We start from the raw sequence: 15,229 nt of genomic DNA on the forward strand, positions 1-15,229 counted from the left end.
ATATATATACAATACAATTGAGGTTACATGCCATAATAAAAGTGTGTATATCAATGTTTTAAGGAGATTTAAATGATATTTTATGTGTTATGTTATGCTGCTGAACATGAATTAATTGTCACTTTAATCCTTGTATAGAGTTGCATGTTGAAATGAATAAATCTTAATCTTAAGTATCTAATAAAAGAGTAGACTATCTTTCAAAAAAAAAATAGTAGACTAGTGTGTTTTCACATTAGTTCTTTAAATTTTTGTCATCAACGTAGTTTTTCAAACATTGAAGTGCTCCATGTTAGTGTTGTAAAAAGTTAGGAGCTTCTTTTTTCCTATTTTTCTCTAAAAAATCACTTGAAAGTGAAAGTATATTTTTCAAAGGTTTTGAAAGTTAGGTTTTGATGAATGTTTATTTTCAAAGGTTATATTTTTTTTGGACATAATTTTGATTTTTTTTAAATTAAATTATCATGTACTTTTATGTCATTTTATATTTATAACAGCTAATTTTACCAAACACATTATTTTTAATAAACGAGCTTTTCAGCTATAAGCTATCAGCTATCAGCTATCAGTCATAAGCTAGCTTTTCAGCTATCAGCTAGCTTATCAGCTATCAGCTAGCTTATAGCTTCTTTTTACCAAACAGAGCCTATATTTTACGGATTTTAGCATATGGTTTTTGTTATTTGCATATTTACTTTACATTCAATTCATAACATTTTTATATTTTCAACTATCAATTTAATTCGATTTTCCACTTCAGTTCAACCACTTTCTAAACTATGATATTTTTTTCCCTTCAAATAAGATGTAAATTATTGAGTTCAACATTTGAGAACAAGGAAGAAATTAGGTTAACATTTGACAATAAAGAAATATTTGACGGATAGGAATATGAAGTTGCTTCGTCTTAAACTTTCCAAACCTTATGTGTATACTCCCTTCAAAGTGTCGTCTTAATCTCATACGACTCTTCCACTTGGCTATCATGATCAGATCAGCTTCGCCTTATTGGAACCTTAGTTAAGGGTTTATGACAAGTAAAATAAGTATACCGAATCGCACAAGTAATCAAGTAGTAAGTCGATATTGTTTCTACATGGATTGTTGTTCAACTCAACAATTATATTAAGCTTAATTAAAAACAATAAATCGGGAGTTTGCATAGGATTTGGTGTATGCAAAGAAAATAAAATAGGTTAACACAAAATGATGACGAACAGTTATGATTCCTTGAATCCCCTGTATCTCCTTGTTTGGTAAATCAAGTTACTAGTTCAATTACAATTTGAGGTTTGTGTTCATGATGTTTACCAAGTAGACCTATTCGTGCTACAACTCAAGGTCTCGTTTATTTGACATATCTAATTGTTGCTCTAATATAGCTTATCCAATATTTAGTTCAAAACCATACCTTTTTAAATATGTTAACCTCGTTATAGCCTTTCGATTATAATCGAGAAGAAACTTCGACTCCTTATGCATTTTAGCCCTTTTGTCCTCCACATCAGTCTTCCTCAGTGAAATATCACCCATTGCCATAAGAAAAGCTAAAATATCCCACAATTACAAAATTCAAAACTTAACGTATAAACCAAACAAGAAATAAAAAATAGCGAGAGTAAAACCCACCTAGTAAGTTCAATTTCTTTTATATTCAACAAATTAGCAACATTTACAATAAATTAGGCCGACGCAACCACGTTGGATGGTAAACTATCATGAGTCAAACCTACACTCTCCATAATCTATCTAATTCTACCAGCTATATGCAAAACAAACTGAAAGATAGAGTGAGAATCTAACCCCTAGCTCTAATTTGTGGTAATGGAAGTGTTTTTTTTTTTGTGGTGGCCGGGGTTTGAACCCCGGACCTTGCATATATTATGCATTGTCCCTACCAACTGAGCTAAACTCACTAGGACAGTAATGGAAGTGTTTATTATACTTTTCTAATTTTTGTTTTTTTAAATAGTTTTTAAAAAATATATATTTTCTACATTGAGGTTGTACGAGATATTGAAATCTATTGTATTTAATATCTTATCTTTATTTATTGATTCAAACATCATTCAACCTCTTATGTGTCACTACCAACATGTAACACTACTTCAATATATGCAGAGATTTTAAAATTATATCATATAGATGTAAACAAAAATTATTGTTTTAGTCCAAGCTCAAATACAATTTTTTATTTTGACTCATAAATAAAAAAAACAACAATTTTGCTCAACCAATTTTTGAAGCTATGCTACAAAATTGTGATTTTTGGGTAGGAAATAGAAGATTAATATGATGATTAGTGTAACACACAAAACTAGTGTTGCAAAGCTCTCTCGAACGGCGATCTTCGTGTCTCTCCGACGAACGACGACGATTCTTTCTCTAGTGTTGGAGTTGGTACACTGTTTTGAAGTTATAAAGCTTGGATATTGCAGCTAGCAAACATGTTCAAGCTATTTGATGTTGTAATTTCAGTTCGAGTTGCTTCAGAAACGTGAACAATACACATCGATTCCTCATTGAAAGAAATCGTTACTGCTGAACAACGAATACACTCAACTGGGGAATAGCAAACAGTTGCGCGGTATTTATTCAAAACGTATTTTAGTTGAATAATTTTTCATTCAATAATGTGGAGATTCTTCAGAATTGCGTTCATGTGCCACAAGGATTTTGCCCACTTGCGGCTGGTTGTTACAAGACTGTTTTCAACGCCCAAATGTTGGAGTTACAACTCGGGATGATGTGTTCTACGGATAATGGAACGAGTGTTTCACATTGCTTTAGAATGTGGTTTCAGCTGTCGTTCAACGGATCTCGTTCTTATTTCTGGGTTATTGACTCAGGAGTTTGTTCCGCACTCCCACCTCCACCTAACTTGAGGCCGAAGATTGGCCCTATATAGATCGTGAGTGATCTCCTTTTCCTTCTGGTCAGAAGGGTTGTTACTGCTGGTGCCCAGTTTGTTGGACATGTAGAGGTACTGCATACTGCAAGGCTTTACCTGTATTCCTGATCCATTTGGGATCACTTGGCTTATAAAGTCAACTACCTTCCGCCCAGTTGTACTTAGGGTGTGTGGTTATTATTTAGAACCATTAAAAAAAGGTTAAGAGCTTTAAATGGGAGTTCCTTGTTTGGCACAGTAACAATGTGAAGTGTGGTGGAATTCTTTTATGCATTGTAGAATCTCAAGACCAATCTTAATTTCCCGGTTTCTGAATGATTATATGTTGTTAAAAATGTAGTGTTAAATTTCTTATTCATGGCCAAAAAACTTAGTAATGTGCTTGATGTTTCAACAGGTTTTACTCTAGCTGATATTAGTTAATGACTTCCTAGTCATGTTTGTTTAAGTAGTAAATGTATTACTTTTCTATTTTTTGTTTTTTTTTAAAATAGTTTTTAAAAAATATATTTTTCAACATCGAAGTTGTATCAAATATTGAAATCTATTGTATTTTATATCTTATCTTTATTTATTGATTCAAACATCATTCAGAGTATTAAATTCTACCTCTTGTGTATCACTACCAACATGCAACACAACTTCAATATATGTAGAGATTTTAAAATTATATCCTATCGAAGTAAACACAAACTATTGTTTTAGTCCAAGCTCAAATAATTTTTTCTTTTATTTTGACTCATAAATAACAAAACAACAATTTTGCTCGACCAATTTTTGAAGCTATGCTACAATATTGTGATTTTTGGGTAGAAAATAGATGATTAATATGGTGATTAGTCTAACACGCAAAACTAGTGTTGCAAATTGGACAATCAATCAATATTTTTCATGCTAGATTTTACCGTATTTTTACACATACAATATCATAATTTCTTTCCAATATTTAAATCAATGAATATGACTGTGAGAAACTTGAATTCTCATCCTAAGTTTAGGCTAGTCTTATAAACATCTACATAGTAAACTAATGGGTTCTAACTTTGTATTGTTTTTCTTCTTTAAACGTTTTTAATATATAATGTAACACATGAGCGAAAAGAGTTTTATTGTAATGTTGCAAATGTTGACTCTCAACATAATAGAAAATATAAAAGATATAATGTAATTCGTAGATAAATTAAATGTGATTATCTTCATATAAATAAAAATGTCATCGACTGACATATCATTTAGTCAATTTAGTTCCATTACACAACATTGGCTAATAACGATAAAATGACGACATAATTTATAAGTCACAAAAAAATATGACAACACCTAGAAGGTATAGTGATCCAAAAAATTCATTCGCGGCGATAGATTCATAGATTCAACATCGCTTCATAACTCCAATATTAGCTACAAAAGAAATCGAAGATTCTTCAATTTTACTTATATAGTGTAGAGTATGGAAATGTTAATTAAACCTTATAATATGCAACTTACAATTTATATATATGTGTGTGTGTGTGTGTGTGTGTGTGTGTGTGTGTATTAAATCCTGGTAAAGTATGTTCTACAAATTATCAAACACTTCTAGATAAACAACATTGACGGTCGAGGTGTATGTGTGGCCATCTTCATCCAAAATCAACATTTTCAACCTTTTTTTTGTGTGGTTACTCTCGACACAACAACATACAATTGTCCATGTATAAATATAATTGTTCATGTCATTTTAAGACAAAATACAATTGTCAAGGTGTAAGACTTACTTACAAAAAGAATGACATATTTTTGCTTTAATGTATGCCATAAGGTCAACTATAAAATACTATCTTTTTGATATATACATAAAACAAAAATTTAAAGTTGGTTTAAATCAACATAGAAATAAAGGGAGGCATAACATTACATTTATTTTAATTTACATTGTCATAGTTTGAACAAAAAAGAAAATCAAATATTGATAGTCATTACAAAAAAAAAGTTTGACATATACTAACGAAGCAACTTATACAAACATTGTCATCAATACACAATCAGTATCACACTCAAACCATATTAAACCATAGTAAGTTACAGTTCATTGAATACTACTATGTGAAGTTGTTTAGTAATGATGAATGAGTTAAAATTGTAAATGAGGTTCTTGATAAGATGATTTTTTTTTAAGAATAACTCATGTCCTCTAATGAGCTAAGTGTTTCATCTTCACAAAAGTCTGGTAGAGGTAGTCCAATCATTCCTTCAAGTGAATTAGAAGATTTTAGTAATTATCAAAGTAAATTGTGTGGACCTTCAAGAAAAGAGAACGATTTGCAAACTTATTTGGATGAAGAGAGACTTGATCATAATCAATATGCTAACTTAGATGTTCTTGAGAATGAGGGTAAATACCCCGAAGTTTCTAAGATGACACGTTATATTTTGAGCATCCCGATTACTACAGTGGCATCAGAATTCTCATTCACTGTAGGTGGACAGATACTTGATAAATATAGAAGTGTTCTTTTGCCGGATAATGTTGAAGCATCATTGTGTTCATATGATTGGCTTTGTGGAGCTCCTGGTTAGTATCTACCAACTTGCTATTTATAATCTTTTCATTTAACATGTGCCTTTTTTAATTCAGCGAGTTCTCTTTTGTAGCTAAAATATCTCATGATGGTCCTCAATTTGTTGAGGAATTGTCAGTCTTCTCTTCTATGAATTTAACATGAAGCATTATTGTGCACACATGATTGACGTTGTGGAACTCCTGGTTAATATCTACCAACTTGCTATTTAAAATTAGGAGCAATGTAAGATGCATTATCCACTGCCATACCTTGTAACTACTAGTGGAAATTCAAATTTTAATATCTGCATTGGTTTGATTAACTCTGTTGGTGTACTTAAGGAAGCCACTGTCATATTTTAAGGAAGTCATCGTCATATGTTTGATACATTATCCACTGTCATACCTTGTAACGTTGGATATCTACTAGTTGAAATTTGAATTCTAATATCTGCATTGGTTTGATTAACTATGTTGGTGTAGTTAAGGAAGTCACTGTCACTTGTTGCTAATTATTCTCTTTCATGCATTTCTAAGACATTTTTATTTACCAAAACATGTCTTTCTAAGACTTACAACATAGGGTTGTGAGCAGTGCAAACCCTTGTTATCATTTAACTTTAAATTAGTTTTCTGTTATCTATGGTGTCTTGCTGCGTATGATAAGGCAATTGGAACCTTATGTCATTTTTATGCTTGAATTGTATTCCACATACATGTATATGTGCTGACCTCCTATGTGTTGAATTTAAGCTTATACAGACAAATCTAATGAAGAGTGCAAGGAGCAGTCTATTGGAGATTCAATAAGTTAGGGACTTATTTATTAGTTCATGCTTAGATAAGTTGGACTTTAATATTGACCTTTTTATAGGATTAATGGATTATGTTTTCTAATTTAATTTCTAAGATTGTTGGACTAATTATCAATGTAATTTGGTATCTTCTTATTTGATATGGTAATTTGGCATCTTCTTATGTGATATTTGCCCTTGGTATAATAATTTAGAGCTTGTTTTGCTAAAAGGGAACAACAAGGAGAGTTATGGGTGTGAAATATTTTGTGACCAATTCTATCTCTCTATTGTAATTCTGTTGGTTGAGTAGTACTCACCATTACCTTTTCTTCATGTACTGTCATTAAATTCTTTGAAATGATATTCAGTCATAGTTATGGATTTTAGCAGAGATATATTCCTAAGTTGTATCCTCCTTTATTCAATTTAGTGAAATACTTCTCTGCAGCTATATTGTTCTGTTGTTTTAATTTCTGACCATAACATATAGGTTATTGGCATTCGTTAGTTATGAAACTTATATCTTGGTCTTCTTTTTCTCTGTTCTTGATTGCTTCTATACTTGCGTGTGGAAATGATAAATGGGTGACTTTATTCTATTCACACAATCAAATTAGTGAAGATTATAAAATTCATTTGACATATTATTCCTAAAATACCAGTTAAGAGATATGGTTGCGCTAAGACTATAAAATTCATTTTGCATATCATTCCTAAAATTAAAAAGAAAACATACTAGTAAGAAATTATTGATTGTGGTTGCATTATATTGCACTCTGAAATTGAGCCTGACATTAATATTATATTTGAAAATGTTGATGAGTTACCGTTGAAGGTTGTTTGCGATTATAAGTGAGGTTTATGGTGAAAAGCGAAAGTGATTATGTCTTCAAGTGGAACCTATTAATTAGATAAATTTGGCATTTGTGCTTAACTACAGGAGGGGGAGGGAGAGAGTTTTTTGTTGATTTTTTTTTTTAAAAAATTGTTTAGAATTTAAAAAAAATATTGTTTGGATTTTTTTTTAAATTGTTCAGGATTTAAAATAAAAAAACTATGTTAATTTTGTTTTTATTAAAAAAAATAATTTAAAAATATATGGATTATCCATCCATTAAAATATAATAATGGATGGATCTGATGGACTTTATTCTTAATAGATGTATTGAATGATTTTTTTAACAAGAAAAAATAGTGGATTGTAATAGACTAATGAACTTTTTTAGATCCATCCATTAGGATCCAAATTCATATTCATCCATTTTGACATCCCTACAAAAAACAATTGTAAGAAAATAGAAAAGGATATAATATTCATAAAACACAAGGAATTATTTTCACGAGACACAAAACAACATAAAGGATTATATTCCCAAAGTTCTTATTTCTTTATTTTCGATTCATATATTAAGATCACACTGTGAATCAATTCTTAAAACTTGAATAAACAATTACAACAATTGAATATGCTACAAAACAATAATTAAAAAACAAAAATTAAAAGGTAATTTTTGTCATTCATGTGGTAGATCAAAACATTTTCATATTTAGAAAGTAATTTTTGATCAATCTTTCTATTCTTTACATTGATTGTTCTCTCTCAATGTAATTTTTAATCAGTGTTCTCCACCTTCAATATTTCAAGTTTAAAAGTTAATGTTAAAACCCTCAAATACGTTAGTTTTGTCTATGTAAACTCAATAATTATGATATATATATATGATCGTACGTTTTGAGTATAATTTAATTCATACGATAAGACAAAATAAAAAAGTTCATGCAATTCATTAAGACAAAACAATGTAAGTTATAAATAACTATCATAGTTGATCACGAGTGTAACTATCATGTCTTTCTTCATCAAAAGTGTAACTATTATTTTGATATCACAATAGCTATAAATCGTTATAAATTTTGAAGTATTTATCAAACAACAGTTCAAAGTGATGTGAATGATATTTATTGAAAGAAAACATGTTTAAATTTTATTTTTTGAATCCTATGAATTATTCTTGCAACTCTAAAGCCAAATTGCATTAAGACGGAAAATTTAGTTATCCACTTGTTGGATATAATTACTATCTCTGTATAGCAAATTTTATGATCAATCCTTCTACTTGTGCATCTAATTTACCCGAAGTTATGAAATTGCATTCAAGAGTCCAAATTTTATTTCGTAGAAATAATTTTGAATAAATATTTCCAAATAACTTTTAAATAAAAATGTCACATTATTAGATTCAGACCACAAGCAACATGTCCAAATATCTAGTAAAGTTATCACAAGCAAATTAGGCCATAAATCCCTTATTCTTAAAAGTTATTAGGTCAAACAACATCTGAACCTAATAATTTCCCTGTAATTGTGCTGCATTAATTCTTAAGCATGTTAACCCTAATATATTTCCCTCCCAAATTCTTGCCAATTTGAATTTCAATTTTTTTTTAGAATCAAACCTTATTAATTCGGTGGCATTAACTAAAGTATGCTGTTAACCGTGATACATTAGCCTTTTAAATTCTTTATATTTTGAATTTCAAATTATCTATGATTGTGTGGCTCACGGTTTTGAAAATTGTTAATCCAATGCAAGGCTCAATGTTTTAAATGTCTATCACATAAAATTAATTTTTGTTCAATTTCCAAACAAAAAAATGAACAAAACAGCGGCTGCTACATGAACCATTGTTTTGTCATACTGCCATATCTCATTCAATAACATCAAACTAAATTGAAAATCTATTGCAATCAGATATGCTTTTAAAAACAATCATTTAGGCGGTTAATCAAAATGATTTTATATTATGTTATCAGAACTCTCTTTTCAAAAAAAAAAAATCTTTCAAAATCTCTATACAAATTATATTTATTTTAAAAGTTGCGACAAATGCATCCTTAATGAGTAGAGATGATTTGTTTTGTATTGTACCAAGGTTGTTTTTTTATTTTTGATTTGTGGAGTGAAGGGTCTCTGATGGGTATGGTCTTGGTTGTTTGGTGTATTTACATTGGTGTTGTTTTGTATGTAGGGCTTTTAGTATTATTTCGTAATGTGTAATGTAAAAAACTATAATGTAGGTGATTATCTTTTTTTTTTGAACGGCATCATGTAGGTGATTATCAAACTTCAATAATTCTTGATGTTGCATTTTAATTAACGATACATTACTACTATCAATTGACGATACATTATTATTAAATTTCTTTTCGAGATCTTATTAGCAAATATATTTCAGCTATTAGCAAATATTTTTTTTCGAGTATTCACTGCATTATACTATTAGCAAATATATTTCAGCTCATAAGACCCGTGCGGCGCACGGGTCATCAATCTAGTGTCTATTAATTAGTGTCATGTTTATAAATAAATTTCTTGGATAAGCTCAATGAAATTCTTAGAAACCTATTTGAAAAAAAAATACAACTCATTTTGACGTCAACAAATTAGATATGCTTGATTACAATTTTAGTCTTCCTATTTTATCAATTTTTGGATTTTGATCCCCACACTTTTAATTTCGTAATTTTGATACCCCTATTCTTTAAAGTTACGAAATAGATCCACCACTTCAAGTACCAACTTTCACTTCTCTCCGCTGTGCGAGATCTTTGAAAAACTGTTGAAGAATTGAAATCAATAGTTTGGGAAAAGATTTCTGAGAGGAGTGTATTTATTGAGCATGTTCACAAGGATCACACTACATATTGACTGACTGGATACCTTTTATTTGGATTGCTATCCAATGGCTAATGTTTTTTTTTTTTTTGTTTTTTTATCATTGAATGGTGCAACTATCTCCTTACAAGGATCACTAAATGTCGATACTAAATTGGTTGGATCCTTTTGATTCTCATAGCAATAAAAGGAATTGATATTGAAGTTTTTATCTGTGATGGAAGCCACAATCATAAGATATTTTTAATATTATTGTTACACATCTATCAAATTCAACCTCTTGAAAATAAAATGATTTAGCTTATCAAATTAGAAAAGGGAATTGATAATCAACATTAGTCCTTGTGGTATAAATATTTTTTATTACGCGACATAAATAACACACTTGCGGCCTATCAAAGAAAGATAATAATTCACTAGTACGAATAAATGAAAGGTCCTCCAATTGTTTTTAGGGGAAATCAATTGTCCAATAAAAAATGGACCAGTTATTGCGTGCCTTAAAGAATGTTCCAATTGTTTTTAAAGGGAAAAACTTAAAAATTGAATCACTTGTTATCAACTAGTACAAGGAAAAAAAATAATGAAACAATTATTTAACGATCCCGTGAGTGAGTTAGCTGCACCCAATATTTTCAGCAGGTTAAACAGGGACGGGCCAACTAGAGAAGGTGCATTAAAAATCTTGGCCCAAACCACCTAAAATGACGGGTTAAATGAACTAGCTCGGCATACCCCTTCACCATCCCTAGAACTGAATGCATAAGAATATTAGTGGAAAGAGAGAATTATCATAGAATAATGAGAATAATTCTACATCCATCACATGTTCTTTCCATTCTCTCACTTCCACTATAAAAGTGATTTATAAATGTAATTCTTTAGGGTATGTTTGGATAGTGTGAGGAAAGAAAGTAATAGGAAAGAATGATGAAGGAATGAAAGTGGATAGAAAGTGAAATGAAAGTAAGATGATTTTTGGATTGTTTGGAATAAGTGAAAAAGTGAAAGGAAAGAAAGAAATATATCTAGTAAATGACAAAAATATCCTTATGATAAAATGAGTTGATGTATTTATTATTTATTTAATATAACATGTTGATAATATTAATAAGTAAAAATTGATGTGTTAATACTTACATGAGAATGAATAAATGGTATACATATTAACTTTTATATATATCTACAACTAAATATTTTTTTTTCACCACCAAAAAAAGAATATTTAGTTGTAGATATATATAAAAGTTAATACGTATACCATTTACATATACTTGATTTTATTTTTTAAGAGATATATAATATCATATTATATTATTTAGCCATTATTTATTTATATTTTTTTTTGACGATCATTATTTATTTATATGGGTAATGGGTAAAGATGGAAAATCTAGTGCTTTCCAACCTTTCCGCACAGTAGTGGGTGGAAACATTTTTTGGAGTGGGTCCCACATGTCTTTCTTTCCTTAGTTAACTTCATTTGAAACAAACAATGGAAACTTTCTTGATTTTCGTTCTTTCTGTCCACAACCTATCCATCCTTCTTCTTTCTTAGGAATCAAACACACTCTTAGGCAAGTGTTGGTTACTCGAGCTTGAGTCATCCTTTGCACGTTTGTGATTCTCGCGTTTCCTGTAATTGACTCGTCTGTATTAGTGTTGTGAGTTGGCAAAATGAAACATGAACAATAAATGGAAACCAAAATTTTGGTTTTTATTCATGGAATTTATTTCAATCGTATATATAAATAGATGATATAAAACTTATATTATTATTTTTTATTACAAAAAGGGTCTAAGCCCAAGAAAATACAACTACACGAAAACTAATTCAGGGGCGGTAATTTCCAAAGCATAAACTGCAGCGAACATGAACCAAAAAACATTAAATTAGAATTCAAAGAGCATCCAAAATTTGCTAATGCACCAACACACTAATTTGCCTTAGTAAGTATGTTGAATACCCACTTACTAGTCTATGTTCATCAACCGCCTAATCTGCACGGCGAGAGACCTCCCGCTTGGAGTACCATACACCATCGTTACATAATAGTAATACACATGCAACTCCATATACCAAAAACAAGTCTTCTTGCATATCTTAAACCTTCAAACACTCGTACATGCCATAACTCTCTTACATACACACCACAAACCTCCCCATCCACTCTCCATCGCTTCTTGCTCAAGACCCCTCAATAACCAGCTATATCACAATCCTTACACGAACCATCATTGTTCAATTTAATCCAACCACTTGTAGGGGGGCTTCCATCCTATCACAACAAACATCTTCCACAACTATGTTAGCCTTAATCGCCACAACATAATCCTTCACAACTTACAATGGATGTTGTGCCAGATAAACGACGACAATAACCTTTCTCATGCAACTCTCTGTTCTCAAGTCCAAAAACTATGACACGCCAAACAACATTCATATTTCAACCTACTGCACCACCGAGATTAAACTAAATTCATATTATCTAATAATATCAGGAGATACAATATCTCAATCGCTATCAAAGAACACACCTCTTCATTAGCAAGTAAATGCTCATTAAATAAGAGGGACTATGAAATAATTCAATAAAACTAAAAATATTTTATCAATGTGATAGACCGTCTAATCTAGATCGAACGACCTCGGATATCCCAAGGTTGCTTGGAATATTATTGAATGTACCTGAGTTGGTCCATTTTTTTTATCCACTGTAATATCCAACTATTTTGTTGCTGCACAGCATTAGCATAGCGCATGAGAAAGTAAATAGTTCATGCGGAATTATCCTCTTCATCACTCTCTCTTTCTTCGATCCACAAATTCTGCGAACTGCGAACCCTAATTTCACATTTCTTCGCTCTTTTTCTCTTCATCACCGAATTGCGCATCTTCAATTCACCATGGTTAGTTTTACCACCACCTCTTCAATTTCAATTTCAATTTTCCCAATTTCACTTTACACTTTCACTCTTACTCACTCATCACTCTACTAGGGTTTATCGATTTCACTAATTTTCATCACTTTAGCTTCCGTTCAGTACAATTTCAGTTCTGATTACTTTTTTTTTATTTAATTTTGGTATTTAATTGTTTAATTTAACTGTATGATTGCTTTTTTTAATTGTTTAATTTAATTGTTGCAAAAAAATTACTTATTTAATTTAGTGATTTCATGTTTTGGTATGACTGTGTTAGTTTTTCGAGAGAAAATTTGTATAAAAATGATAATTTTCGGTGTTTTTTGTGTTTGACTTGTTGTTTTTGTTGTGTTTGGTAATAGTCGAGTCGAGGCGGAAGGGATCGATCCAGGAGGGATTATCCGGCAAGATATGAAGACAATAAAGGCAATGGTGGTCCGGGGCGCGGTGGCGGTGGTAGCGGTAGTGGGAACAGCAGCAATCCTCCTTCCAGGCATCTTTGGGTTGGGAATTTATCGCACAGTATTGTAGAGGATGAGCTTGCGCATCCTTTCATACGGTTTGGACCGTTGGAAAAAGTTGCGTTTCAGCCGGGGAGAAGCTATGCTTTCATCAATTTTGAAGTGGATGAAGATGCCATTGATGCTATGAGATCGCTGCAAGGTTTTCCTCTTGCTGGCAACCCGCTTAGAATCGAGTTTGCAAAGGCGGTCAGTGTTGCCAAACTTATACTGTTTGTTAGTTTTCCCACTGATTATATGTATATACCCCATATTTTCAGCTCAATTCGATTCTATTCATTTAATGAAGGCCATAATATTGGTTTAGATACAAACAAACAAAACTCGCAACAACGTAATTTAGGAATACATCACACCAATAATCGTTTTCCACGTATGATAATTGATACAGTTCAATCCATCGAAGGAAGTTATTCCAAACATGCACGCTACATTTACATCCAATAAAGCATGGCCAAATGCTTTTTTAATTAATACTCCCTTTGGTTCTATATATAAGAAAACGTTGGGTCAAGAAAAGTTGATGTATTTGGGCCAAATTTTAACCCAAATACATCATTTTTTGTCGACACAACATTTTCTTATATGTAGAACTGAAGGTAGTATATAATCGCCAACGGATCTAAGTTGGGACCGGGAATGCCCACGGCCACCCCAAATTTTCGTCTTCTTTAGATAGGTATACACATTATCCATTTCGTTAAATAGAGTTACCTTGCTAGTGGCCAGTGGCAAAGCTACACGGAGGTCGTGAGTTCGAGTCCAAGAATGTATACCATTTGTATTTATATTTTCTTTCTTAAAAATGTTCTAGTCAGGTGTAGAACCCACTTCTTTTCTTGAGTGTTAAAATCAGTCTAAAATTACCACCATGACAACAAATTGAGTTTTTTTCTTCTTCTTCGACATAGTTTTAAAAATATTTGTTAAATTATTGCCCCCTCAACAAAATCAATCAAGCTCCACCACTATATTGCGCTCCAAACCATGCTACGAAGTAATAACTCCATACCTCCGATTACCACCATACGGATCCAAGCACCATTACTTAGCTCTTTAATATTTTTGCAAGTTCTGAATTGGATTTCCGCATTGCGAAATCTTGGGGCAAGATATTTTCCACGGTTTCTTTCTAGTATTACAAATTTGATTAGATTTTTCGCACTCGATGAATTTGACATCAAAGGTATACAAAAACTCAAAAAAAAGTGGGCGGAGTTTACTGCTCCTGTTAACTCAGGTAAACCTTTTAGTTAGACTTCACGAGAAGGCTAGAGATCTAATCTGGAGCTTAAATATGAGGATAAATCTTGCAGAGTAGAAAGCTTAAGTTGGGCATTTGATTGAACCTTTTAGCATAATATCAACAAGTTTATAAGATTATATTCTTATTCATAATTCTTAATGTTTAATTCTTTTAAATTCAGTTAATCCTTTGAGCATAATATTTTTCTCTATTTTCTCTTAATTGTGACCTACACATGCTATGAAATTGATAGCTTCAGTTCTGTATGGTTTAAGACTCTAAAAGACAAAAAAATATTTTACCCAAAAAACAAGTGAGCTTCACAAAAGCAGATTGATGGGAGGCTGCAACTGTAGAAAAATTAAAGAAACTTAAATTAAACAGAAGGTTCATCAGGTGTATGGTACTATGAGTGAAGTAACCCTATTACTATTAGCACATCATTCTACCAAGTAAGAATCAATGTTCAACTAGTAGACTAAGCAAAAAAGAAGAGACAGTTGGACTCGTGTTATTTGGATTAAAATAGCAGGACTGTTTCTAAGAGCAAGCACTCAGTAGCTCATTATATAATGTCACTATCAACGTTACCCATTTCAATGGCTAGGAG

General features: G+C 31.2%; 1 pseudogene across 1 annotated transcript; it reads left to right on the plus strand.

Annotated features, from left to right (window-relative positions):
* The first annotated feature begins 12,675 nt into the window (after positions 1-12,675).
* Positions 12,676-13,773, plus strand: LOC146940453 (uncharacterized; annotated as a pseudogene). Its single transcript, XR_015032018.1, has 2 exons — positions 12,676-12,837; positions 13,215-13,773. The product of XR_015032018.1 is annotated as an uncharacterized LOC146940453 (transcript).
* Positions 13,774-15,229: the final 1,456 nt, after the last annotated feature.

This window comes from Medicago sativa, chromosome 3, assembly GCF_051527215.1.
Source record: "Medicago sativa cultivar Bolivia chromosome 3, Bolivia_mono, whole genome shotgun sequence".
NCBI classification, from domain to species: Eukaryota; Viridiplantae; Streptophyta; class Magnoliopsida; order Fabales; family Fabaceae; genus Medicago; species Medicago sativa.